Genomic DNA, 25,618 nt, shown 5'->3' with positions numbered 1-25,618 from the left:
AGGAGGAAAGAATCCAATATAGAAAAACAGTGTTTGGGGGGCCTAGTGTCACATTGAAAATACATAATGTAAGAAATCATCTACCTAGTGTGGCATCTTTCACATGGTAAACTCTCACAAATATTTGTTCAGTTGAATGATTGAATGAATCATTCGTACTGGAAAATCTTGACATTCTCCTGGGAAGGGCAGTCTACTCTGTATACATATGCATATACATTTCACATTATGTTAAAAACAAAAAAACTGTGCTTTTAAAAATCAGACATTAACCAAGGACTATAGGTACTAGAGACTTGTTATAAATCTTTGTTTCAAATTAGTGTAGTGTTAAACGTTGTTTTCTAGTCATCGACACATATTACACAGTTGTTATGAAATTACATACCTTCAACCTGCAAGTCATCTCTAGGTATATAGTAATTAAAAAAAAATACCAACTTTCAGGGAACAAGTTCTGTTGATCCACTAATATTTATCAGTGGCTTTAATCATAAAAATGTAGTTTTTAAGTGACCTTAAAGATCAGTTAGCAGTCAGTATTTTCTCATGGTCCTCACAACTGTCACAGGCAATGAATCTCACTTCTAATTTACAAATATTTGCAAAGAAGGTGATTACAGAAGTTTGTACCCTGCTGTGTTGTGAGCAGATTCCCCAGGGTCTGGCTCCAGTAGGCGCAATGGATGGTTGATTGGCATTATCTGGAAAATATTTATGTGCTCTGACATTTAAGAGATCCTTCTGTAGTATAAAAATCCCAATATATTAGATTAATTATTTTATTAACCTCATTAAAGCTGTTTTTTTTTTAAATGCATATTGTGTTTCTGTGGTTTCATTCCTTTAACTTTTCTGTTCCATTCTGCTTAAAAGTAAAGCCCTAACTCGTTCGGAATGTAATAGATCACATCCTTACCACCCAGTACTTTTCACTGGGAAATGACTGGAAGTGCTATGTATGTACTAAGTATTGGAATCTTTAGCCATCTGCTACTTTCATCTTTTTTCTTCAAGTGGCACTTTTCTATTTTTAATAGAGACAAGTGCTTTCTATAACCAACAATTACAGAAGGTTGGATTATCCAGTCTGTGTTTTATTCACATCTCTCTACTTTTTCCAAATCCAGTTTTCTTTCCTATTGATGTTATGCTGTTGTAGACTCCTACCCTGAATTCTGTTCGAGAAGCTATTTTTACATGTAGGAATATTAAACCTGGAAAACCAGAATCAATCAAGCATGCTGTAGAAATCTGTAACTTTTTTATTGGTTGTAATAGGAGCTGTGATGTTCAACCACTTCTTGTTCAGATGTTTCTTTTGACAGTAATTACAGTGTTTTCTCTCATGAAGCAAGTGTTTGAAGTAATTTGTGCCAGAGTTGGTTTCTGCATTTGGAAGTTTCTAGGAGTTGGTTTCTGAGTGTCCTATAGTTGTTATAGTTCTTGTTGAAGTTTCTCCATTACCCAGAACAATCTCAGGGCGAGCGGACATTGTAATATACTCTGTAAATCATTTATTATTCTTCACATGAACTATTAATGTTTTTTTGTCAGTGTTATCACTGTTTTATAAAAACAGATGACTCAAGTAGACATATGTAAAGTTTTCAGTCAGCAGTGGAAGCAGGACTTGAATTGGGCTGCCTGCCCCAGAGCCCTGTACTCTGTTGCTGAGGTGATAGAATCATATTGTGTCCCATCACCTTGTAAACATTTATTCAAAGGAGACCTGACAGAACTCTGATACAAAACTGCTTCAAGTGCCGTCTGGTTATAGCTAGGACTAGGGATTTAGAGCTCTGTCAGCCATTTCCCCCACCTTTTCCCTTCCTAGAAACCTGGGAAGCATAGGGCTTAGTTTGAGAAACTTCTGGCTAGACTAATTTTCTCTCACATTGGGACACTTCATTTGTGAGGAGTAAACTTTTCTTTTCCAAACAGCATTTGCTGGAGAGACTCAGTTCAGTTTCCATTTTAGAAGGTGAGTGGGCAGTGGCCTCATGTCCATTTCCTTGTGTCCAGAAGTCTGTACTTATGGACAGTGGTCCGTGTAGGCTGGGCCTTACCCTGCTGAGCCCTCAGTCCTGGGCCTTCTGGGAGCCATCTGCTGATCCTGCTGGTGATGAATGCCTTGTTAGGAGGAGGGTAGCAGGATGAGACCCTCCTTTGGCAGTTTGCTCTGCAACTGGGGAGAAATACACAGGGTTCTCCTCTTCCTCTTCTGACCTCAACAGGTTAGCCAGTAGAGCCTCTAGCTGTAAAGGAGTGCGGGTGACATAGTTATAATTCAGATGTAAATTTTATCTCAGCATTATAATATTTCTAAACATTGGCACATTTTCATGTTTAAGTAAACCTCCCGCTCCCTTTCCTGGTTGCAGAAAACCCTTAAAAACGAGTAGCTCATCTTAAGTTTCTGATAAATATTTTTTTGAGAGAACCCAGATTCTTTTGCATCCCATTCTTATCCAGAGCAGCTGTCGTTTGTTTTTGATGAAAACTTTCTTCACAGTTCATAGATGGCATACACATAGAATACACACACTGGGGTCACATTATGTTATGAAAACCATTTCGGAGTACAGGACCCATGTGCCCAACTGAAATGAAAACATTAAAAAAATAATAGGTGTTGGATTCTTGTATTTTCTGAGCACTTTATGTATTTAACTCACTTCATCCTCACAACACCTCTATTGTCCACACTTTATAAGTGAGGAAAGTGAGAGGTAAAGAAGAAACTTACCCAAAGTCATATCTGGTAAGTGGAGAGACTGGGGTTTGAACTGAAGTCTCTGTCAAGTTCATGCATTTCACCATCCTGCAGTATTACCTTTCTCTGTGTATAGGGAATGCTCTCTTTAAAGTTTTTCATTTACAGTTGTGAGAAGAGGTAACAAACATTTGCTTGGGCTTTCACCTCTAAACCATTAGTAAATAAAAGATCTTTTAGAAATGATCTCGATTGTGTGCTCCTGGTTATTAGATCTGTGCAACTGCTCTGGGTGATATTTTTAAAACTTCCTTTATCTTAGTACCAAAATCTTTTGAGAATTTGTGTTTAAAGTTAATATTCTTTATTCAGGTTGGCTATAATTATTATTAAATGTCGTTGGTGTCCACGTTTTCAGTGGTGGTGGCAGTTTGAATTTCTTGTTAGCTTAAGATGGGGACATTTTTCTTAATAGCACAGCAGGGCGGGCTGTGTGGAAGCAGATGGGGCCCTGCCTTGTGAACTTTAGAGGCGAGTGCTGCCTCCAGTCAGTGAGGCACACACGTGCCCAGTAGTGCTCTGCAGAGTTCTCTGGAGCAATCGGGCCCTTCCGCTCTGTGGGAAGCAACAAAGAGGCACAGCACTTACTTTAATAGACGATCGTGAAGTGGAAATCATTTTGGATTTCTCCTTCTGTATTCATCCTTAGCCTTTTTTTTTTAAAGAAACTTGGACTCATTTTCTTATTTTGTATTGGTTGTGTTGCTTCACTTGTTGGGTTTGGTTTGTAGTATTTATTACTATTTATTTGCCTTTTATGTGATAGAGTATTTTGATGTTGTCACATTTAGTCCACAAACTGACATGTTTTTAAATCAATGAAAAAATCTAGCTGCTGGGACAGTGTGATTTTGGAACTCAAATATGGAATTCCTCCACTGAGTGATGTGCAGCTAGCACAGGGGCAGTTTATTAGTTATATACTATTTACAGTTGTTTCCTTACACATATACTATGTAGCTCCTCCAGGCTTAAACCAGTTCATTTGGAAATTTTTTCAACTTATTCCATTAAAATGATTTTAGTGTGATTTTTGGCATCAAGTATAAAAATAGAGGTTAATCCTGTAAATGTTTCAGTTAATGATTTAAATTTGAGCTCCTTCACAACTTCTTAGAATAGATCTCTTAAATTCTTCATTTCCTGGTGCCATTTTGTGAATGATTATTAGAGTGAAACAAAAATCCCTTAAAAAAATCCATAGATTACAGTTTTGCTTTACTGATAGGTTGATGGATTAAAACCAAACCAAATCAAAACAACCAAAAAAGTCACTTGAAACCACTAATTTAATATGGGAAATGTCTATTAATTTAAAAACCATTACCCAACAGTTTCTGCAATTTTCATTATTGCTACAGAATGTGGTAGGTTTGATCTAGAAAGGGCATTCTGCAAACTATTGAAAACATGGATAATGTTGATTTATTTTAAAAAATTACAAAAGAAATATATTTCAAAGAAATTCAGATAATATACAAGCACAAAAAGTCATCTTATCCCTTCTCCTCCATTACCCTGCTCTTCCCCCTTAAAATCATTCACATATTTTACCCTAAGGGAAATGTATTCTTAACAGTGTTTCGTATAGTTTGTTTCTTAAACAAAATGAGATTGAAGTAATAATGTTGTATAGCTTGTTTTATTTCCCCCACCCAATCATATAGTGTGGTCCTCCCCCTATGTGCAGAATAAGCAGATCTCGAGTACACTTAAAATCTGATGATACACACTATTTAAGAAGACTTTACCTAAGAAGTAATACTAATAGCAATAACATTTAATAATAAGCAATAAGTAGTAGTAATAGCTAACAGTTTTTGAACACTTTCTTTGTCCCAGGCACTGGTCCAAGCACTTTGCACGTAATGATCATTTAATCCTCACAGCAACCCTGTGAGGCAGGTTCTGATCTGCTGGTACCCTCACTTCATAGATGAGGTGGCTGAAACACAGGTTCATACTTGCTTCTAGTCACATACCCAGAAAATAGAGGAGTTGGGATTTGAACCCAGGCAGTCTGGAACCTGAAGCCACACTCATCATCACTCTGCTAGACTGTATGTCAGAGGCTAAATTGTTTTCTGGTCCAACAGGGAGGCCACCTATTATATGTTAGTATGAATGCTGTATCTAAGGCTCTTTTGGTGTGTTTTACTGAATATTTATGTTTTTCAGGTTTTAGTACAATTTTGCCTTGATTGTGGAGCTCACTAAATAAGGAATTTAGTTTTGAAAAGAATTCACAATGAAGGGATTTTTGGGGTATTTTTGTTTTTTTAATTCACATGACTATATTTTGAAATAAAACTGTCAAAATACTGTCAAATAGTGGGTGAAAGTTAATATTTCTGTGGATTTTGGTCTAATATGTTGGAAATTGTGTATTTCTTTATGAATATACCTGTCAGCTGTACAATTCAGTTTTTATAGACTTAAAGAAAAGGAGCCCAAACTATTGTGCAAGTGAGTTTATGTAACTTAACTTGTTTGTACAGCCCCAGGTAGATTAGACTTAGAAAGCACTTTCCTCAAACTATTGAAAACTTAGTCTAACAAATTGAGAGTAACATCAGAACTTTGATTATTGATTATTCTTGCTCCCTCCTTCGTGCCTTTATGTTTCTGCTTTTAAAATATATTGCAAATTCATGACTCTCACGCATTTCTTTCCTTACTTAGTCTAAGCCAACTGGTTCTCATCTGAGGGGGATTTTGCCACCTCTCCCCAGTGCCACCTCCACGGGTCATTTGGCCACATCTGGAGACCTTTAAGGTTGTCACCACTTGGAGGATGCTTCTGGCATCTGTCTAGTGGGTAGAGGCCAGGGATGCTATTAAACATCCTCCAACACAGGGCAGCCCCGCACAGCAAAGAATTGTTTGGTCCAAATGTCAGTAGTGCCGTGGATGAGAAACCCTGGTCTAAGTCATTATCATTTCTTTTTTTTTTATTCTAAGATTTCATAATTATTACTTTTTTTTACATCTTTATTGGAGTATAATTGCTTTACAATGGTGTGTTAGTTTCTGCTTTATAACGAAGTGAATCAGTTATACATATACATATGTTCCCATGTCTCTTCCCTCTTGCGTCTCCCTCCCTCCCACCCTCCCTATCCCACTCCTCCAGGCGGTCACAAAGCACCTAGCTGATCTCCCTGTGCTATGCGGCTGCTTCCCACTAGCTCTCTGTTTTACTTTTGGTAGCATATATATGTCCATGCCTCTCTCTCGCTTTTTCACAACTTACACTTCCCCCTCCCCATATCCTCAAGTCCATTCTCTAGTAGGTCTGTGTCTTTATTCCTGTCTTACCCCTAGGTTCTTCATGACATTTTTTTTCCCTTAAATTCCATATATATGTGTTAGCGTACGGTATTTGTCTTTCTGACTTACTTCACTCTGTATGACAGACTCTAGGTCTATCCACCTCATTACAAATAGCTCAATTTCGTTTCTTTTTATGGCTGAGTAATATTCCATTGTATATATGTGCCACATCTTCTTTATCCATTCATCCGATGATGGGCACTTAGGTTGTTTCCATCTCCAGGCTATTGTAAATAGAGCTGCAATGAACATTTTGTTACATGACTCTTTTTGAATTATGGTTTTCTCAGGGTATATGCCCAGTCATTATCATTTCTCACTTGAGCTACTGTAAAGTTTCCATGCACGGAGCCAGTCCTGTCCCCCAGATCCTGCTCTCCGCAAAGCAGTGTTAGTGTGCTTTAAAAAATGCATTTGGAATCATGGCAGTTTATTTGCTTAAAATCCTTTAACGGCATTTCATTAGATCTAGCATAAAATCCAGATCTTGCCCTTGATCTTCTGGTGCTCTGCTGCCCTTTATGTTTATGCACTTGGGCCTCATCTCTTACCACCCTCCCATTTTACATTTCAGCTGTAGCAGCTGCCAAACCTGTTTGTGCCTGCATAGTTCTTTGCCTAGAATACTTGTATTTCATATTTTGCATGGCTGACTCCCTCTTACTATTTAGGGTTCTTCTCAAATAACCCCGCAGAGAGGCTTTCCCTGATTGCTTTGTTTAGTCATTCTCTTTCCTGTCCTCTCACTGTAGCTGTCCTTTCTCTGCCTTGTTTCTTTTAGCCCTTTATCTGTTTATTGACTGTCTCCTCCAACTGGAATATAAAGGTCTCCGAGGGCAAAACTCGTTGTCATATAGTAAGTGCCAACAAGAATGCATCACTAAATTACAACAGTACTTTATGGTTGTGGTAAATAGATTAAAATGGGATAGACTTTGTCCAAAAGGAAAAAGAGGCAGGAACATCATATGACTACAGCAGCTATCATTGAATGATTGCCTACTGTTTACCAGGTGCTGTGCTGGTACATTTGCATACACTAGCTCTGAACTTGCCAAGAGCCTTCTGACGAGGCCTGCCTTAGCCTAGGTGGTAGCCTGCAGGATGATGCCCCTCACATTACATTCCTCCAGACGCAAAATACCCGCCCCCCCACACACCCTCGCAACTGAGGAGAAATGGCTGTGGTAGCTCTGCTCTTTGTGGGTTTATTTTACAATAGAATGCCACTGGGAGAGGCTAAATCCCTGGCCCAAGGCTGTGCTACTGACCAAAGCCAGCCTCAGGATTTAAGCCCAGTTCTCTTTTACTCCAAGCCCACGCCTCTTTCCCAACACTTCAAGCTTTCTTGGTTCTTAGGGAGCAGCTGCAGTTCACATCTTCCCTTCTAGCAGGCTTAGTTGGCATCCATTTTTTGATTGGGGGGCTGCATTTTTAACTCCAGAGGCAACAATTTCTCTGGTTTCTGATGACTTAGGCAGAAATAATCTATTTTTCTGTCTTGTCCTGAGACGGTTGCTTAGTGTTGTCTGAAAGTAAAAAACTGACATTATGAGACTATAATCTGGGCTTTGGACTGTTTTTATTGGCAACCAAAAACATAGAATTTGTAACTAGGAACATGTAAAATATATACTGTGTCATGCATTCATATTTACTTACTTATTTATTTAAAAAATATTTATTTATTTTGGCTGCATCAGGTCTTAGTTGCGGCACGCAGGATCTTTGTTGAGGCATGCAGGATCTAGTTCCCTGACCAGGGATTGAACCCCGGCCCCCTGCATTGGGAGCACGGAGTCTTACCCACTGGACCACCAGGGAAGTCCCTGCGTTCTTATTTATTTATTTATTCATTCGTTCATTCATTCATTCATGCTGCGTTGGGTCTTTGTTGCTGTGTGTGGGTTTTCTCCAGCTGCGGCGAGCGGGGGCTACTCTTCATTGCGGTGTGTGGGCTTCTCACTGCGGTGGCTTCTCTTGTTGCGCAACACAGACTTTGGGCTCATGGGCTTTAGTAGTTGTGGCACGTGGGCTCAGTAGTTGTGGCTCGCGGGCTCTAGAGCACAGGCTCAGTAGTTGTGGCACATGGGCTTAGTTGGCTCCATGGCATGTGGGATCTTCCCGGACCAGGGCTTGGACCCGTGTCCCCTGCATTGGCAGGCGGCTTCTTAACCACTATGCCACCAGGGAAGCCCGTGCGTTCATACTTATATGAGATCGGACCAGAATGTGATTTATCTGTCTTTGAGCCTTGAAAGTTGGGACAGAAGTCAGGAAGCCTGTACCTCTGATTAGTTCCCATGAATCCTGTCGATGGCATCCACTTTTCCTTTGAACATTTGGTCCTTTAAGTTCAAGAGGAACCAGGAGTCACATGGATTTGTATATTGAAAATCTGCATCTGCAAACTCTCACCACATCATCACCTGGTGTGGTGAGAGTTTTTGGTTGAAACCTGAACTTATTCCCCTTTCTTTGACCCTCCTGCCTCCCAGGGGTCAGTGCTCGCCCAAGGTACCAGGGGAGGCAAAAGCCCAGGGCGGCCTGTGATGGCAGATTGTTCTGAGTTTCAGTGTTCCTGTACAGTTCGTGAGTTGAACATTGCCTTGCGCTTCATCCTCTCTTGTATCTATCCTCCCACTACGTTTAAATGTTTTTTGAGGTGTTTTTTTTTTTTCGTTTTCTAGCAGCTTTTCATAGGAATGACACACACTCAGCAAACTCAGCCTTAGACAGCCTTTTGCAGACAAGAACAACACATTCACCAGTCAGGGAACAAAGTGAGAGAAAAATGAAGAACAATATTAGAAAAGAACCCTTTGGGAAGCTGCACAAAAATGTTATATTAAAATCGATCCCAGGGCTTGACCTTTTGTGGTAGTGTATATTTTAAAGCCTTCTATTGATTCTCTTTTAATAACATGTTTATTCTAGTTTACTGACAGAATCCTAGGGGGAATACAAAAAGAAAAGAACAGATTCTTTATTATGATGGTCATTTAAATTTGTCTTGGGCATTTTTTATGTCTGACTAGTGTTATCTTTATGTATTTAACGTACATCATTCTTTCTCAGTATGATACTGAGAGATGTTATAAAGGTGGGAAAGTGATTTTTAAATCTCCTTTCATTGAAAATATGCTTAGCCTTGCTGTTACATATGTGTGTGCCCCTCCACCCCCCGAATAGAATTTCTTGCTTTTCTGCACATGTGTAGAAGACAGAAGGGTCTTCATTTTGAATTTTTTTTTCCCCCTAATCCTGCAAACCATCAGTAGTCTAAACTGCCGCATCTGGGAACGTTTGGTGACAGTTCTGTGCCTGAAGACAGTTGTCTTTTACTGTATAACTAATGCAAAATGTCGAAGAAAAGGTAATTTCCGTACCTGACCCTTCTGACCACCCAATCTGGTCATTTCAAAGACAGAAATATTCATTGCTTTTCACAGTGAGGGGCCTTTTGTACTTCCCTTAGGAAGGCAGTCCTCTTAAGAGTTTTGTCCAGTCATGAATTGATGGCACTGTGTGCTCATCTCCTCCAGTTTTCTTCCATTAGGAAAAAAACAGGATTAATTTTCTTACCTCATTCAAATGATTTTTCCCAACATACAGATATTAAGAGGTATCCAGAACAGCAGGAAGGATTTGAAAGATACACCTGGAAAGGTTATCCTGTAAATGGCAAATTAAGTGAGATTCTGCCTGTAGAACATCAAGTTAATAGGCTTGGGGAGAAATAGGATGCTTGGATCTAATTCACGGCTTTAATATAATAGTCCTGTTGTTTATGGGACATCTGATATCACATGTTGAGAAGCCAGACAGCAATTCCGGGAAGGCTGTAATGAATTAGAGGACATTTCGAAAGGGCAAGTAAACTAATCAAGAAACTAAAAGAATCAGAACATTGGGAGATATGTATTGTAGCATTGCACAGAGAGGGCTCAACAGAGGTACAGCTCGGGGTCCCTAAGGAGGTCCAGAGAGTTACAGGTTTCCCCTATCTTTGAGTCTTTAAATGCTGCAGGGGTCTGGAGTTAGCAGCTGTGGGACAGCCACCTTCTTGTGGCTCTCAGGCACTCCATAAGGGGAATTGTTTCTGAGCACCGACCCTGCCCTGACTACTTCTAGAATGTTTCTGCTTTTTTCTCTTACCTTGTTCCATAGTTGATTTTTTATTGCAGCCTGGCCTGCTTTTCTGTGTTCTAACATAACCTCATCCATAGTATTTTCTTAGTAACTAAGAATATCTATGGATAAGAGCAAAAATCATAAGGCACATGATAGTATTGTAACAAGAAGTGTTTCTTCTAATTACAAAGATAACATACACTGTATAGAAAATTAGAGATAAGCAGCTAAACAAAATAAAGAAGATGAAAATGGCCATAATCCTACTAATTCACACAGAATTGTTGTAAATATTTTGGTACACAGGCATACATATGAAGGGGGAAAATAATAGAAGTGGTGTCATATTGTCCCTATTTTTCTGAGCTGCTTTATTTTTATTATTAAGCTGTATCATGGACATGTTTTGTTAATAGGTAATTTCATGGTAGTTCACTTTTATATAAGACCTTGAGGCTTCCAAATAAATGGTTCAAAATGTGTCACTATTATGAACACACTGCTTTGAATATCCTTGTTATTAAATTTATACATATTTATTAAATTTATACATACCCAGTATTATTTCCTTAGGGTAGATTTTTATAAGTGAAATTACTAGGTCAAAGGTTATACAGAATATTATTGTTGCCAAATTACCTTCAAGAAATTGTGCTAGTTAACTCACTACCAGTATGAGTCTCTGCTTTTGTCTCATTGTTGCAAATTTTGGGACTACAGTAATAAAACCAGTGCTGAGTTGCATTATGCCCAGATGACCATGCCTTATTATGTCTGTTTATTTAGCTAGTATTTTCATTAGTTTTAGCAGTGGTTAGTAGGATGGACTGTGTAGTCTTTTTTTTACTGAGTGAGTGCCATGAGAGTTTAGGCACCGAGTAAATACTTGTCAGATCATTTTGGATTATTATCAATAACCTTCTAAGGTACTAGGGTACCTTCTAAGGTGATAGGGGTTAGGGCTTCAACGTATGAATTTTGGGAGGGACACAATTCAATCCATAATAGATGAATAGACTGATTGATAGATATATCTCTGTAAATTGATGGGTATGGTGGTGTTTTATAGTTTTTCCTCAGCAGTAAATGAATTCTCCTATTAAATCTTTAAAGTATCTTCTAGGTCCAAAATTCTAAATGTTGATTTTCTGATGGAAGTTATTTTCATCAGGATTCTTCAATGATTGTGGCTTGAAGTATAAAAAGGGTTAAGGCTAGGATTTAATTGATTTGTAAAAATAATGTCATATGTCCCTATTCATCTATTTTTAGCTAAGTAGGTACATTTGTAATAGTAAAACAAATGGGCCAAAGAGTAGCCACTTAAAGGTGGCAGATTACTATGGGCAAGATCTTGAGTTGAAGCACTGAGCCTCCGCAGGTATAAAACAGAAGACTATCTACATTTGAACGTGACAAGGAACTCAGATTATAGTGCCTTCTCATGGTAAGGAAGGAAGTGAACTTGATCTTTACAGCCACGTGGTACCTCTTCACTGTCATATATACAGGACACTGACAAAATGATCATTCCCTCAATTGTTAAATTCTTGAGCTATGTGAGTTATTTAACTAGTTTTATGTATCTCACACAGATTAAAAAAAAAAAAAAAACCTCTGTGGTGGTATTTGTTATTCGTAACTTTGCTTTTAAAAAATAATGCTTTATTTTGTCTTCCCATTGGAATGACCCAGACTCAGAGAGGCTAATTTACCATTTGAAGCCCATTTTTCTTTAAAAGCAAACAGGTCTCTGGCTATTTTAGGAGCATGTTTGCCAATTCTGTACTCCTTTAGCCCTGTAAACGTGGGTCTTACAGGAATTTTTAAGAATTGGCAATAATGGGAGTTTCAAGTTCTGTCTTCTGCAAATCATGTTGTATATTGTCTATGAAGATTTATCTTAGTTGAGAATCTGCTTTCTGAGGATTATCGTGATTAATTTTAATACATAGATCCTTAATGCTTTTAGAATTGATTTTTTCAAAAACTATCTGAATTGATCTCATTGGTTACTTCTTTTGTCACCCCATTCCCAGGCATAGGAACATACTGCAACTCCTAGAAATTCAAATATGTGTTTTATTTTTCAGTGACTTAGTCATTTCATCTTGGAAACCATAATGAAACTTATAGCAGTGTCACTCATTTTCATTTTCATTCTTGTGCAATCACTATTTAAATGAACGTTAAGGTAATATCATTGCAACATTTACTGCCAGTGTGAGTGTGTTGTATACAAAGAGTTCCAGAGGCATCTTTATTCGACATTAAATGGAAGAGCAGTTTTAATGAGGGTTCTGTAGATAGTTGAAAAGAAAAAATTTGTAAATGTATCCCTATTTAAATAGTACTCCCATTCTGAGTTAATTCTATTAAAGTAAGCTAAAAATGATTTAGAAATTAGTGTTGTAGCCTCTGGTAGTCTTATATGAGTGGTCTTTCTTTGGTAGTGCTTACCTTCATCCAGGGTATCTCTATATAAAGCATGCGTTTTGTGAATTGTTAGGTACTACAAATAAAATTATTCTAGTATTAGGAAAGCCTAATCATCATGGATTTCTACCATTATACTAATTACAAACCCACCTAAATTATGAGGGGAAAAAAATAAGGACCAAACATTCATTGTCTTTGGAGTAGAGATCTGATCCAAATGCTGGCTTTGCCTTTTTTTTTTTTTTTGCGGTATGTGGGCCTCTCACTGCTGTGGCCTTTCCCGTTGCGGAGCACAGGCTCCGGACGCGCAGGCTCAGCGGCCATGGCTCACGGGCCCAGCCACTCCGCGGCATGTGGGATCTTCCCGGACCAAGACACAAACCCGTGTCCCCTGCATCGGCAGGCGGACTCTCAACCACTGCACCACCAGGGAAGCCCGGCTTTGCCTCTTAATGATCTGTGATCCTGTGTAGGTCACTCATCCTTCTACACCTCAGTCTCCTTAGTTATGAAATTGGGTTAATAGGAATACTTACCTGATGAGATTGTTTTTAAATGAAGATTAAATAAGATAATGTGTATAGAGTACCTGGCACACATTAAACTTTCAATACAAAATGCTTATTCTTACAGAGAACTCCTTTCTCTCTTTGAACTGAAGAGCAGTAGAGTATGTTGGTTAAGACTGTGGTCTCAGAGATCAGACTGCTTGGGTGTGAATTCCAGCTTTAAGGGTTACTGGCTTGGAGACCACATTAGTAATTACTTAACTTCTTCAAGGGTCAGTTTACTCATCTGTTAGATGGAGGACAGTAATAACACCCACCATGGGTTATTTTCAGGGTTATTTTGAGGATTAAATGGGCTATTCCATGTAAAGTTGTTAGCTCAGTGACTCACACAGAATCATAGTAAATGCTGCATAAATTTGTTTGTCTTATCCATCCATCCGTCCATCCATCTATCCATCCATCCATCCATTTCAGAGAATTAGTTATTCTCTGGTTATACTGTGTTTTCTTCAAATGCCCTTTCTCATTTCTTCTTGCCTTTATCCTTTCTAAGGAGTATAGAAAATCTTTATACTGGTGAAAATACAGGAAAAATAAGCTAAAGGAAGGTAGATGAACTTGTTCTCTTTTGCATGAGCCATTGTTTGTATTTTTCCAAGGGTGTGCCCAGGTCTAGTTCCTAAAGTGCTAAATGGGAGAAATGAGAACTTTTTTTTTCTTTTTAGAGTAACAAGTGATTTTAAAAAGGTAACATAGCTTTTAATTTGAAAAATATTCCTTTTAGGTAATATAAGTTCTAAAATTGATGGTTGTCCTTATGTATTGGTGCCTTCACTTATTTATTTATTTATTTTTGCTTGCTGAGAGAATCATTTTCAAGGGCTGGGAGACCCTCTGTAAAGTCCATGGGTCTCCACTGCTGGAATATTGCAGTGTTATGTATGTGGGAAAGGGATGTAATTGTGTTTGGCTTTTTAAAGATATTCTGAAAAGAGATCCAAGTGATTAGCAGTAGCCACTTCTACTCATGTAGTTAAAGCCCTGAAATGAAAACAGTCAGTGGCATTGCACATGAAATATGTAATTCTATGAATTCTTATTTATGTACCAAGAAGGTAAATAACATGCATGGGTTGGATAAAGATCTGAGAAATCAACAGTGAGAGAGTAGCATGCCATGAGCTGAGAACTGATACGAGAGAAGCTTTTAATGAGCACCTCCATACTGCTTTGCAATTTAGGAAGAAAAATACCTAACTTACGCCTAGATATGCCTTTGAAACTTTTTGTAGCCCTGTACTGTTAAGCACTTGAAGTGTCATTGGTCCAAATTGGTATCTGCTCTAAGTGTAAAATACCCACCAGGTTGCAAAAACTCAATATGAAAAGAATATAAAATATCTCTTTAATAATTTGTATTGATTACATGAGGCAATGACAATATTTTGGATATATTGGGCTAAATAAAATATTACATGTTGTTAAAATTAATTTGACTTTGTTCTTTCTTACTTTTTTTGATGTGGCTTTTAGAAAATTTAAAACTATGTTTTTAGTTTGCATTATATTTCTAATAGTCAGTGCTGCTCTAACATATTTTATTCAAACGTAACGTATTTGCGTAAAAATGTCAGCATCGCAAAACTGAAAAAAAATAAGCCCAGTACCCCATCTTGCTCCCCAGTGGTAAGCATCATTAACAGTTTGTTGTGTATTCTTCCTGTCATTTTACTAAGCATTCTGTTCTGCCCTTAAGTACATTGTAAACTAGAGAATAATCATAAAAGCTGATGTAACTTAATATATATTTTTGGATTGGGGTGTGTAAAAAAATACCAAGTGAATACCTGCCTTTTTGTCTGTTATTCATACTTGAGAAAAGTCTAATTACTGAATCTGTGTTCCCTTAAAGAGACACCATCATTACCTGCAGGAGCATCAGGACCGGTGCTTAGGAGAAATTAATTAGTTTTCATTGAATTTGTAGCATCAATTCTTTTAAATGGTTTAACAGAAAAAAGGGACTCTTCCCTGACAGTGGTGGTAATTAAGATCTTATAGTGAACTAAGACTATTATCTATCATTGGCAAACTTTTCAGGTTTTCTACAGTATGTATTTGAAAGCAGTTTTATTTCTTTTTGAAATAATTGGTGATACAATTGCTGATCTGGTAAAAATGGAATAGAGTGAACTTAATAGCATTATTTAAATGTCATGATATAAAGGAAGGGATGTTAACTGTGGTTGATGGTGGAATCACTGATTTTATTTTTAAAACAATGCTTTGTACACTAAGCACATAATAAATGCTCAATAAATACTTTAATCAGTGATTAAAACATGTTATATCAAATTGATTAATAGAGCATTGAGTATCACTGTTACTTTGTCTTTTTTCCAAATGAAGATACTTTGTAAACTATCGAAATATGACATTAAATAGAAGTTTAGGTGAGAAAATATTTCACCCGTATATTTGTGTAGATTCTTCTATTATTTTGTGCTTATTTTCCACCTTTACTGTAGGAACTAAATGAGGCAACAGAGATTGCCATTGCCTGTTCTTTGTGTTCTAACCACCATGGTGATCATGTCAGTGATGTGTTCTGTGCAGGCCCTTCCCAAGAGCATTGCAGGTGCTCGGTAAATGTTACCCAGGATTTTCTTTGTTTACTCACATTGGTATTAATGCTTTTTGTTTGACCTAGTGCTTACCAATATTATTTAATTTGATTCTATAACAATCGTGTGATATAGGGTGTTACTATGCCCATCTTCCTATGAGAAAACCAGCAGCTTAGAGAGGTTATATTGAGAAATTCAGTATGTGGCAGAGTCAAGTCTTAACCTAGATTTTTAGTGATTATTGACATGGCTGTTGTGAACTGTAAATGCAGATGAATGTTGGAAATTGGGCATTATTTTCATCCTTTGACTGGTGTTCTAAAACCACAGTAATGTTAACATTCCAGTTAGGAGGGCTTTACAGTCCTTTCTTCATAGCTCTGTGGTTTTGAGTATTATTTAACTGATTTCAGTAAATCCTGCTCTTGTTGCTCTTTTTATGCTTATTTTTGAGACATAGTATTGTTTGCAAATGAGGCAAGTCCTATAATGGGTGCAGATTATCCATTCATTGGATTAGATGGACACATTGAACCAATTTCTCTGTGAAATTTTTTAGATCAGGAACTTCTCTTTATAGAAGATATGGAGATAAGTCATTATTTGATCTGAACTTGCTACTGAATAATCAAATTGACATGTTGATGCAGCTGGCAGATTTCATTCCTAAATGTATTTGAATGTAGACCACACAATGTTATTTTTACACTAATTCTCCTTTTTTTTTCACTTCTTGACACAGACCTGTGAGTTCCTAGTAATTTTAAAATTCTGGTGAATGACACTTGATAAATGGTGTGATATTGTGAATACTGATAGGCGCTAGAGATTCAGCTGGCGAAGCATCAATTTCACACCTTGAGACCCCAGCTCAAAGTTTAGGTTAAAGGTTTGCCTGGAGTCCATAGTCTTTTGCACAGGTCCCCTGATAAATGCAGTGATTCCAAACCACATTTTTCTCCTACATCAAATCCAGGCAGCACTCTGAATCATTAAATATTAAACCTTATATTCAAGAACATTATTCACTCATTAATATTGCATTGCGGCCTAAACTTCATTGTTCAAAACATTTTAGAATATTATGCAAGTCTGTCAAAATACATTAACAAACTTAGTCATGTCGAACTAAGCAAAAAATGACAAACTGTTTGCACCACAAACGTGTTGCCGTTGAATTTTTGTACAGTGTAAGCATTTTAAGTTGGGATATTTGGAAATCACTGTAAAGATAAAATGGATTGCAGTAGAAGCCAGATGGAATAATGAATATTCATCTTCCATGTAACATCTGCTATATATCTTAATGAAATTTATAGTTATCCCTGAAATTTTTCTTCCTTGACAGTATTTATTTATCTCAAAATTATTTTAACTAGGAGTTGAATATGAGTTAGTACAATTCTAGCTGCTTATAAAACTGCAGTATCTGATTCAGGGACTGTTTTTCACATCTCCATGATGGCTATCATCGCTGCAAAATCGAAGCTAGATAGGCCTCCTGTGAACTGTGGATTAACTGGGAAACCTTTGATATTCGGCTGAGTGTAAAAGAGTGATTGAGTTCAAGTCTTGGTCTCTGTGACAAAATTTGTTCTGGATTGCCATGAACACATCTGGTTTCTTGCTGCTTTTCACAACCCTGTTAGTTACAGTGAGAAGCCATAAAATTCTTCCCAGGGAGGAAAATGATAGAAGCGTTTTTGTGTCCAAAATCGTTCCTTTTTTAAAAAAAGAAAATAAATCCCTTTTCTGGTGCAAGAAGGAAAATTCAGATAGCAAAAGGTGTGAAAATACACAATTGCTGAGGAGATACATTGGTTTTTTTTGTGCAGTGGAGATAACAAAGCATATGAGCTTTATCTGAAGTATGGTTTTATTGATTATATTATGCATTAGTGATTATTGACATTTGATGGGTTAGAATTTAATGAGGAAGACCAGTAAGAGCGAAGGTTGATGTTTCATCCTTGATTACCTTGAACAGAGGATGGATTAATTTTCCTATGATATGTGGATCAGAATCTATGTAAGTAGCCGGTGGGGTCATCTTGAACACCTACAGCTGTTATTTCAAAAATGAGAGGAATGGGTGTTGTGAGGTAAATAATGAAGGTGGCATAGTGAATTCCTGCTGGTTGGGAGTTAAATTATTCATTTTGTTGGTTTAGCTAACATGGTTTGTGCTGCGTGGGATTGGAGCACTATGTCACTGACTAATATTGCATAATTTAAAAGCCTCAGTTCCTCAGGCCTGTAATATAATTGAAATTTAGAAATGGTTGTTAACATTGTGGAAATAGTTTTCTTTGTGTAGGTAGGTGTGGTTTACCTAGCCATTTCGAAGTTCTTGTGTTGTTAAACATGGGTGTAAGGCGGAGGCAGTTTGCCCAGGATGTGCTTAGCTGTAGTTAATGTTGCAGTTCCTTTCTCTTGATCTGCTTCCACGCCATTGTGCTTTTCTGGAAAGACTGCCCCATCGTAAACGGTCCATTTCAAAAGCCTGGTGAGCGCACGTCCTCCTCACTCCAACTTCTCAGTTCCTTTTCCTCCTCACTGAGAATTACGTTGCGGATTGGTGAAGGGGTTGGGAGGGTCGCCACCTCTGTAACTGCTAACTTTGGGGCTCATCATAGGCGTTTGTACCTTTGCAAAGCCACTTAAACAATAATTTATTACCTTCTCAGCTGTAGTAACTCTAAAGAGAGAAAGACCTAACACAAGCCTCTTTGAATTTTTGTACAATGTTATACACGGTGTTTTGTAGTCATACTCAGTGTGACTATAATCTTTAGTTTATCCTTCTTCACTTAATGTAATTTTACGCGCAGATTTGTACCTTTGGAATAGCACTGTAGCAGTATTTCTCGACCTCAGGAGTCTGTGAGTGGAAAAAGAAAAGCGTGGAAGCACATTCTGGATCGCCTGTCAGCCAGCCACTCATTGCCATGTGATATCAGTACCTGTGTTTGTGTTTGCAACTGCATTAGGGCCAGTTGAGTTGTGTCCTGCATAAATGGATTGAAGAAGGAAGGGCTTTGTTAAGGGAGGGAGGAAAACCTAGAGGCGTGTATTAATATTTGAACCAGAACGTGGAACATTTTACTTTGGGGGGCTTTGGCTGAGTGTTTTAGTTCACACAATCAAGACCATGTAGTGTAGTGACTTGCGCATGGTTTCTGGAGTCGCAAGTGTAGAATACAGATGCCACCACATATTTTCCTACTTGATTTTGAGCAGTTTAACTTCTCTCAGCTTTGGTTTCTTCAGCTCTGAAAGGTGAATAGCAACTACTCTGGGATTTTTGTGAGGATTAAATGAAATAAAATACCTGGCATAAGGAGGTACTCCATAAATGGTTATAATTAGTTGATATTATGCATTTTTTCATTTGGATGACATAAGTTATATGTTAAAGTCTTCAATACTAATAATAACAAATTAAATGGAATAGAGAGTGAGAGGACCACATGGGCCTGAATGCTCTTGTTGGAATAGTTGGAACTGTGTTCCAGCACACTTCTCAAGAGCAAGGCCTCGCTGTTCTGCTCTGTCTTCTGGCCTGATTCCTTGTCCTCACACTATGGTGTGCATAGTAAATTCCTGATAAGTACTTTTTAATGCTTTTTCATTTTGCACCTCCATTTGTTTGTTTATTTTTGCCATTGATGTGAGTTCTGAATGATAATTTTTACTTCTTAAAGTATGTCTGTGATTTAACTTGTAAGAGATGGGAAATATCAAGGGAATGAATAGGAGTTACCATAAAGTGACAGTAGGTAAAATCATACCGAATTTCACATCATTTGCTCTTTTGATATGTGTTTCTGCCATCTCATTTTATGTTTAAGGTGAAAATTAAAATGAAGTGAAATCGGGCTTCCCTGGTGGCGCAGTGGTTGAGAGTCCTCCTGCCGATGCAGGGGACACGGGTTCGTGCCCCGGTCCGGGAGGATCCCACATGCCGCGGAGCGGCTGGGCCTGTGAGCCATGGCCGCTGAGCCTGCGCGTCCGGAGCCTGTGCTCCGCAACGGGAGAGGCCACAGTAGTGAGAGGCCCGCGTACCACACACACAAAAAAGAAGTGAAATCCAGTATACTTGCTTAGTGTGGCTTTCAGATCAATGTGTTTTTATTAGAGTTTGTTTTTTCTTTAGCATGATTTCATAGGGAAGGCTAGAAATAAAACGTCTGCCAAGGAATGGATTTTTAGCTGGTGAATAGTGTCAGAGAGGCATGAGCATGGATCGTTGTTACCTAGGGAGAGTGCAGCGTGGGGTGGGCGTGGTGGGTGCTGAGGCTGTCTGTTGTGCTTCCTGTGCGGACCAAGGTGACTTAAAACAGAAAGATGAGCCTGGCCTCACGGAGAAGGCCCCTTCCACTCTTGATATTTCTTTTGAGGTTACAGGGTAGTTGAAGTAAAAAATATAGGGCCGTCTTTATTCAGAAGTGCGACTGACGGAGATTCTTTTCTCAAGCTTGTGTCTAACTAGCTAATAATAACAGTTGTGACTGTGCTCAGTGATACAAAATTTGACTATCCTTTTGTTGGAGTGGGTTTCAAATAGTGTTTTGGGCACAAAATTGCTGGAGGCGGGTTGTCCCTCTGTTTCACGTACAACTTCATTTTCTCTTCAGTTTTCCGAAGAGGGTGCCCTCTTCTCTCAGCTAGACTGGACTTTACAGCAATTGGCTGAGCATTTCACCAGCATTATAGAACAGGTGCTTGCTGTGGAGTTTAATCTTGAACTTACTACCGTGTGATACTAAAAGCAGAGCTCTGCGATATAGGGTGTCTTCTATCCGTTGATTCCCCAAGGCCTGTCCCTCAGTTATGCCTGATGATGATCTGTGAGCTGCAGAACCGGACCATGTTGTTCTGTCCCCATGTAAAAATTGCTCTTATTTGACTGTGTTCTGGTATTAGTAGTTTTCACCCTGTATATATCTAGAAAGACTTCATAGTCCTTGCAGTATGGGGTGGGGGGGCTATGCTTCTTTTTAGGAAAATGCAGCTTAGAGTGTAGAGACGAAAATAGGAAAATGGTTTCCATAAGAATTAATGTACAGTGCCCGAGATTGCCCCATCCAGCACGTTTAATCTCTTAACTCTGCCCTAAAATGCTGTAAGTACAATAAGTCCCCTACATACGAACGAGTTCCATTCCAAGAGCGTGTTCATAAGTCCAGTTTGTTCATAAGTCCGACAAAGTTAGCCTAGGTACCCAACTAACACAATCGGCTATATAGTACTGTACTGTCATAGGTTTATAATACTTTTCACACAAGTAATACATAAAAAACAAAAAATAAAATATTTTTAATCTTATGGTACAGTACCTTGAAAAGTACAGTAGTATAGTACAACAGCTGGCACACGGGCTGGCATCCAGTGAACAGGCAAGGAGAGTTAATGGAGGAGGAAGAGGAGGGGGGATATGGCAGAGCTGAAGGATCGTCAGCAATAGGAGACGGAGGGCAAGCTGCAATTTGAACTCATGCCTGACGTTGATGGAATGCACGTTTGCATCTTTGAAAGTTTGCAACTTAGGTTCATATGTAGAGAACTTTCTGTAACTCTTTAATGTGGGGAAAAAAAGGTATAATAGAAAATTTTTTGAACATCTTTATTGGAGTATAATTGTTTACAACGGTGTGTTAGTTTCTGCTGTATAACAAAGTGAATCAGTTATACATATACATATGTTCCCATATCTCTTCCCTCTTGCGTCTCCCTCCCTCCCACTCTCCCTACCCCACCCCTCTGGCTGGTCACAAAGCCCTGAGCTGAAAAAATACGGAACGCTTCACGAATTTGCATGTCATCCTTGCGGAGGGGCCATGCTAATCTTCTCTGTATCGTTCCAATTTTAGTATACGTGCTGCCGAAGCAAGCACTTTAGTAGAAATTTTAAAGGTGGAAAGGATTCTATGGAGTTGGAGGCTTGAAAGCATCTCCATTGTCCTCTCATTGCAATTTCAGTCTAATTCCCAGGTGCTTTTTCTTAGTAGAGCATCTGATGGATGGGTGAGAGCCAGTAGGTTAGTTTCGGCACAGCACAAGTTGGCCCCAGTGTATTTGAATGTTCCTGAGAGAAGCTTTTGATTTCTCTGTCTCTGTTGTCTGGGCGGGTAGAGGGTGGGAGACGGGAACAGAGAGACTTTCTCTTGGTTCCCTTGACAGGGGGCTGACAAGGTCTCAGCCTGTGGTATACCACTGGGCCACAGGGTGGAGACTGCTTCATCTCCCACCATTCAGCGGGCATCTCTGCTTAACATAACCGGACAGCTGGGCCTGAGCCCTGGTGAGTAGGAGATGAAAAGCAGTAGCAGCCAGGGAGAAGGACACTCAAAAAAGGTGCTTCTAGCAAGAACTGTTGAAATATTTGAATGGTGCTTTTGATGTTTGTAGCACTGGCAACTGTTGCCACTTGGTTGTTGGTGGTAAGACACATTGATTTTAAGAGGCATCTTAATTTCATATTGAAGGATGAGGGTGAAATAACCCTGTATATTTGATGAAATAGACTAAATTCGAGGTGGAAATAAAGGGAAGAGAGAGAGGAGCAGTGATAATTAAATGATATAAAAACATTTCACTGAGCTGAAGAAAGACTGGAGTCTGCAAATTGAGAGGCCTCTCTTTATTCCAGGGGGATTGATGAGAAAAGATGCACACCTAGTCATAGACTGCTAGAATTTCTGAACTCTAAGGATGAAGAGAAAACCTTACAAGCTTCCTGACAGAAAGAACCACTGATTTGTAAAGGAAAAGGGGGTCAGTCTGGTTTAGGCTTTTCTTTGCCAAACTGGAAGCTAGAAGGCAGAGTGACATCTAGGGATTCCTGAGAAAGGACTGAAACCCCCCAATTCTTTGTTGAGCTCTCATAGGCCTGTCAGGGTGAAAGAGAGACTCACAGATATGCTAGGATTTGGAGAACTTATTAATGTGAACAGCAGCCAGAATCCACTAAGGAGACAAAACTCATCAGTTATTTTTACAGAGAGAATTTAATGCAAGAATTGTTAATGCAGAACAACAACAACACAACTCAAAGGCAGGGCTGTTCAGTAGAGATGTAATGTGAGCCATCTATGTAATTAAAATTTTTCTAGTAGCCACATCAAAACAAATTCTAAGATTTTATTTTCCCCAGTATATTCAAAATATTATATTTTAACATATAATCACTATAAAACATATTAGTCCTACTACATTCTTATTTTCATACTCAGTATTAAAAATCCAGTATGTATTTTATACTAACAGCACATCTCAGTTTGGACAAATCAAATTTGGGCTTGACAGCCACGTGTGGCTGATGTTGACTGTATTGGCCACTGCAGCTCTAAGCTATCCCAGAGGTAGCAGTGGCAGGAAGCAGCAGGATTGAAAACATTGATGCTTGAAGGAGGGCGCTGTGGAACTGTAGTCTAGAGGAGGGGAGGCCAGTGGGTCTGGGACTCAAGATATTTGAGGAGCCTACCGGCAGGCAGGGCTGGTGTTTCCAGAGTGAGGTGCAGTTAGGTTGCAGGTTTGAGCAGACTGCAAACTGGATTGGACTGCTGCTGTAGGAACAAGTGCTGCTGCTAGCCTGAAGCAGTGAGGCCAGAGCAATGCTGCAAGGCGTGGACTGCAAACTGGAGAGTTCCTTTTCCCTCCTCCAGCCTGCGGTCTCCCTCTGTCGCCCTCTATTGGCAGAGCCTAACAGGAACCCAGCTGCAAACCAGAAATGGGATTTAGAGACTCCCGCTGCCACTTCACAAAGCAGACGATAAAGAGGGGTGTGAAGCCGAGTCACGGCTAAGTATCTGACACGGTGGTCCATCTTAGGAAGATTCTTAAAGAATTCGAACCAAATTACAAATTAATTATAACAGAGATCTTAAATAGGGAAAGGTAGAGAGGAGAAGCAGCACCCATGAGAATCAACCTTTGTACTGTATACATGGATGATAGACGGGGAACATCTAACAAAGCTGCTAATAAGGATTCTTGAAAATGAAGAGTAATTCTTAATTGAAAACTGGGAATTGTATGAATTTAAAAGCTCTGAACTCTTAGCTAAGAGTTGGGGGTGGGCAGTCAAAGTATTCAAGTGATTTCATCTTACTGAGTTTGCAGAGGGTGGTGGTTGAGAAAGTAGTAGGAATTTTGTTTTTAAACAGTAGTAGGGAAAAAAGCGTTTGTGAATGTTCAGGAAGAGGATGACCACAAATCTCACAGAAAAATACCAAAGATCTTTCTGAGAGGGGAAGAGAATGTGTAGTAACTTGATATAACTGGGAAAATAAGGAAAGGGTAAAAAGAAATAACAGCAAAGTAAGATTAATAGTAAATGTAATATAAAAGGAAAGAAAATTAGGTTTATCAGTTTCTTACTGTTAATAATTGTGCCTGGCCACAATTATCCATTTAAAGATCAAGGCTGCCAGATTATATTCACACACACACACACACACACACACACACACACACACACACACACAGCAAGAGCTATGTATTATTTATGTGACATACACTTAATTTGTTTTAATCTTAATAAAAGTTAAAAAATTAATGGATTGGCAAAGCTGTACCAAACAAAAATATGAGAAAAGGTACAAATGAAGGTTGTAAGCGCTAAACAATTAAAAAAGCACAATTATGTAATGATAACAACCAAAGTTTATAAAGACAGCAGTCATTAACCTTTATGCAGCAGTCAAATTAGCAGCTCAATATGGGAATCAAAAATGATTAAAAATTCAAAGACTACTTGATTTAAAAAACAATAAAGGACTTTGTATAATTATTCTTTCTTTAAAAATGTTTACTCTAGGATTGATGGAGTAGTCTGCTAAGCTTTAACATTCAAACATCTACCATAAAAAACATTGGAGTGAGTTAGATGGTATGTGTATCTGTGTATGTTTGAGAGGCATAATGCAGGTGGAGGGTGAGAGGTTGCAGTTTGGTTCAAGCTTGAAAGTCCTTTGAAATAGAAAAGAAGAAAAGTATTGATTCTTTGCCCTACAAATCTTAGAAAGGAGAATGGTAATATCTTCTCTCTCTCTGGTCAAAAGTTTGCCAAGACTTACCAACTGAACAAGGACAGTTTCAAAATATGTGTCCTGGCAAAAATGTGTCTTTTAACAAAAAGAAACATAAGTGCAAAACACTGTAAAAGGCTTGATGTATCTTTTGTATACGTTAGTATACTAGGATGCTGTCATTTCTTCAGAGACCAGGGCCCTGAACCAGGGAATGTTGTCCTGGTTTCCTGTCTTCAGGAGGCAGCCATCTCATGTTGTCATCTGTCCCTGGCTCAGGCCCAACGGGGTGAGGCCAGTGCTTAAGTTGCTGTCTTGCCCCGCTGGGCTGATGAAAGGGATTTGCCCCAGAGATACCTGCATTTGACCTCTGGTTCGTTTTTCCTCCGAGAACTCTGTGGTCTTCCTCCAGCATCTCAGTAAATAAACAACTGCAGCACCCATCCAGTGTATGTTCGCAAGGGAGAGGGATGTAGATATTTTCAAAACACGTCTTCAGTAGTAACAGGTCATGCATGGGCATTTCCTTCCACTACTTCTATAAAACAGTTTATTTTCAAGCCCTGCTTCTATGGCACAGTTCAGTGGTGTGTGTCTCTGCCTCCCTGCTCCCATCATTGTTCAGTTGTATTTTGAATGTTTTGACAATTGATGTATACTTTAAGATAAAAAGATGATTATTGTAGTTTAGGATGCCTCTAAATATTCAGTTTAAGACAAATAAAAAAGAGGCCATAGGTCCTTCTAGTTAGATGCAAGACAAGG

The 25,618-nt window shown here is 38.7% G+C and overlaps 1 protein-coding gene and 1 non-coding gene across 3 annotated transcripts in view; one reads left to right on the top strand and one right to left on the bottom strand.

Moving 5' to 3' along the window:
- Positions 1-25,618, top strand: part of CHCHD3 (coiled-coil-helix-coiled-coil-helix domain containing 3) — a 287,919-nt gene that overhangs the window by 67,624 nt on the left and 194,677 nt on the right. The window lies entirely within an intron of this gene.
- LOC132431420 (U6 spliceosomal RNA) lies at positions 21,612-21,718 on the bottom strand. Its single transcript, XR_009520727.1, has one exon. It is a non-coding gene; the product is annotated as a U6 spliceosomal RNA (small nuclear RNA).

Source organism: Delphinus delphis, chromosome 9 (assembly GCF_949987515.2).
Source record: "Delphinus delphis chromosome 9, mDelDel1.2, whole genome shotgun sequence".
Classification (NCBI taxonomy): domain Eukaryota; kingdom Metazoa; phylum Chordata; class Mammalia; order Artiodactyla; family Delphinidae; genus Delphinus; species Delphinus delphis.
The sequence above is the reverse complement of the archived record's forward strand: the minus strand, read 5'-3'. Positions and strand labels throughout refer to the sequence as shown.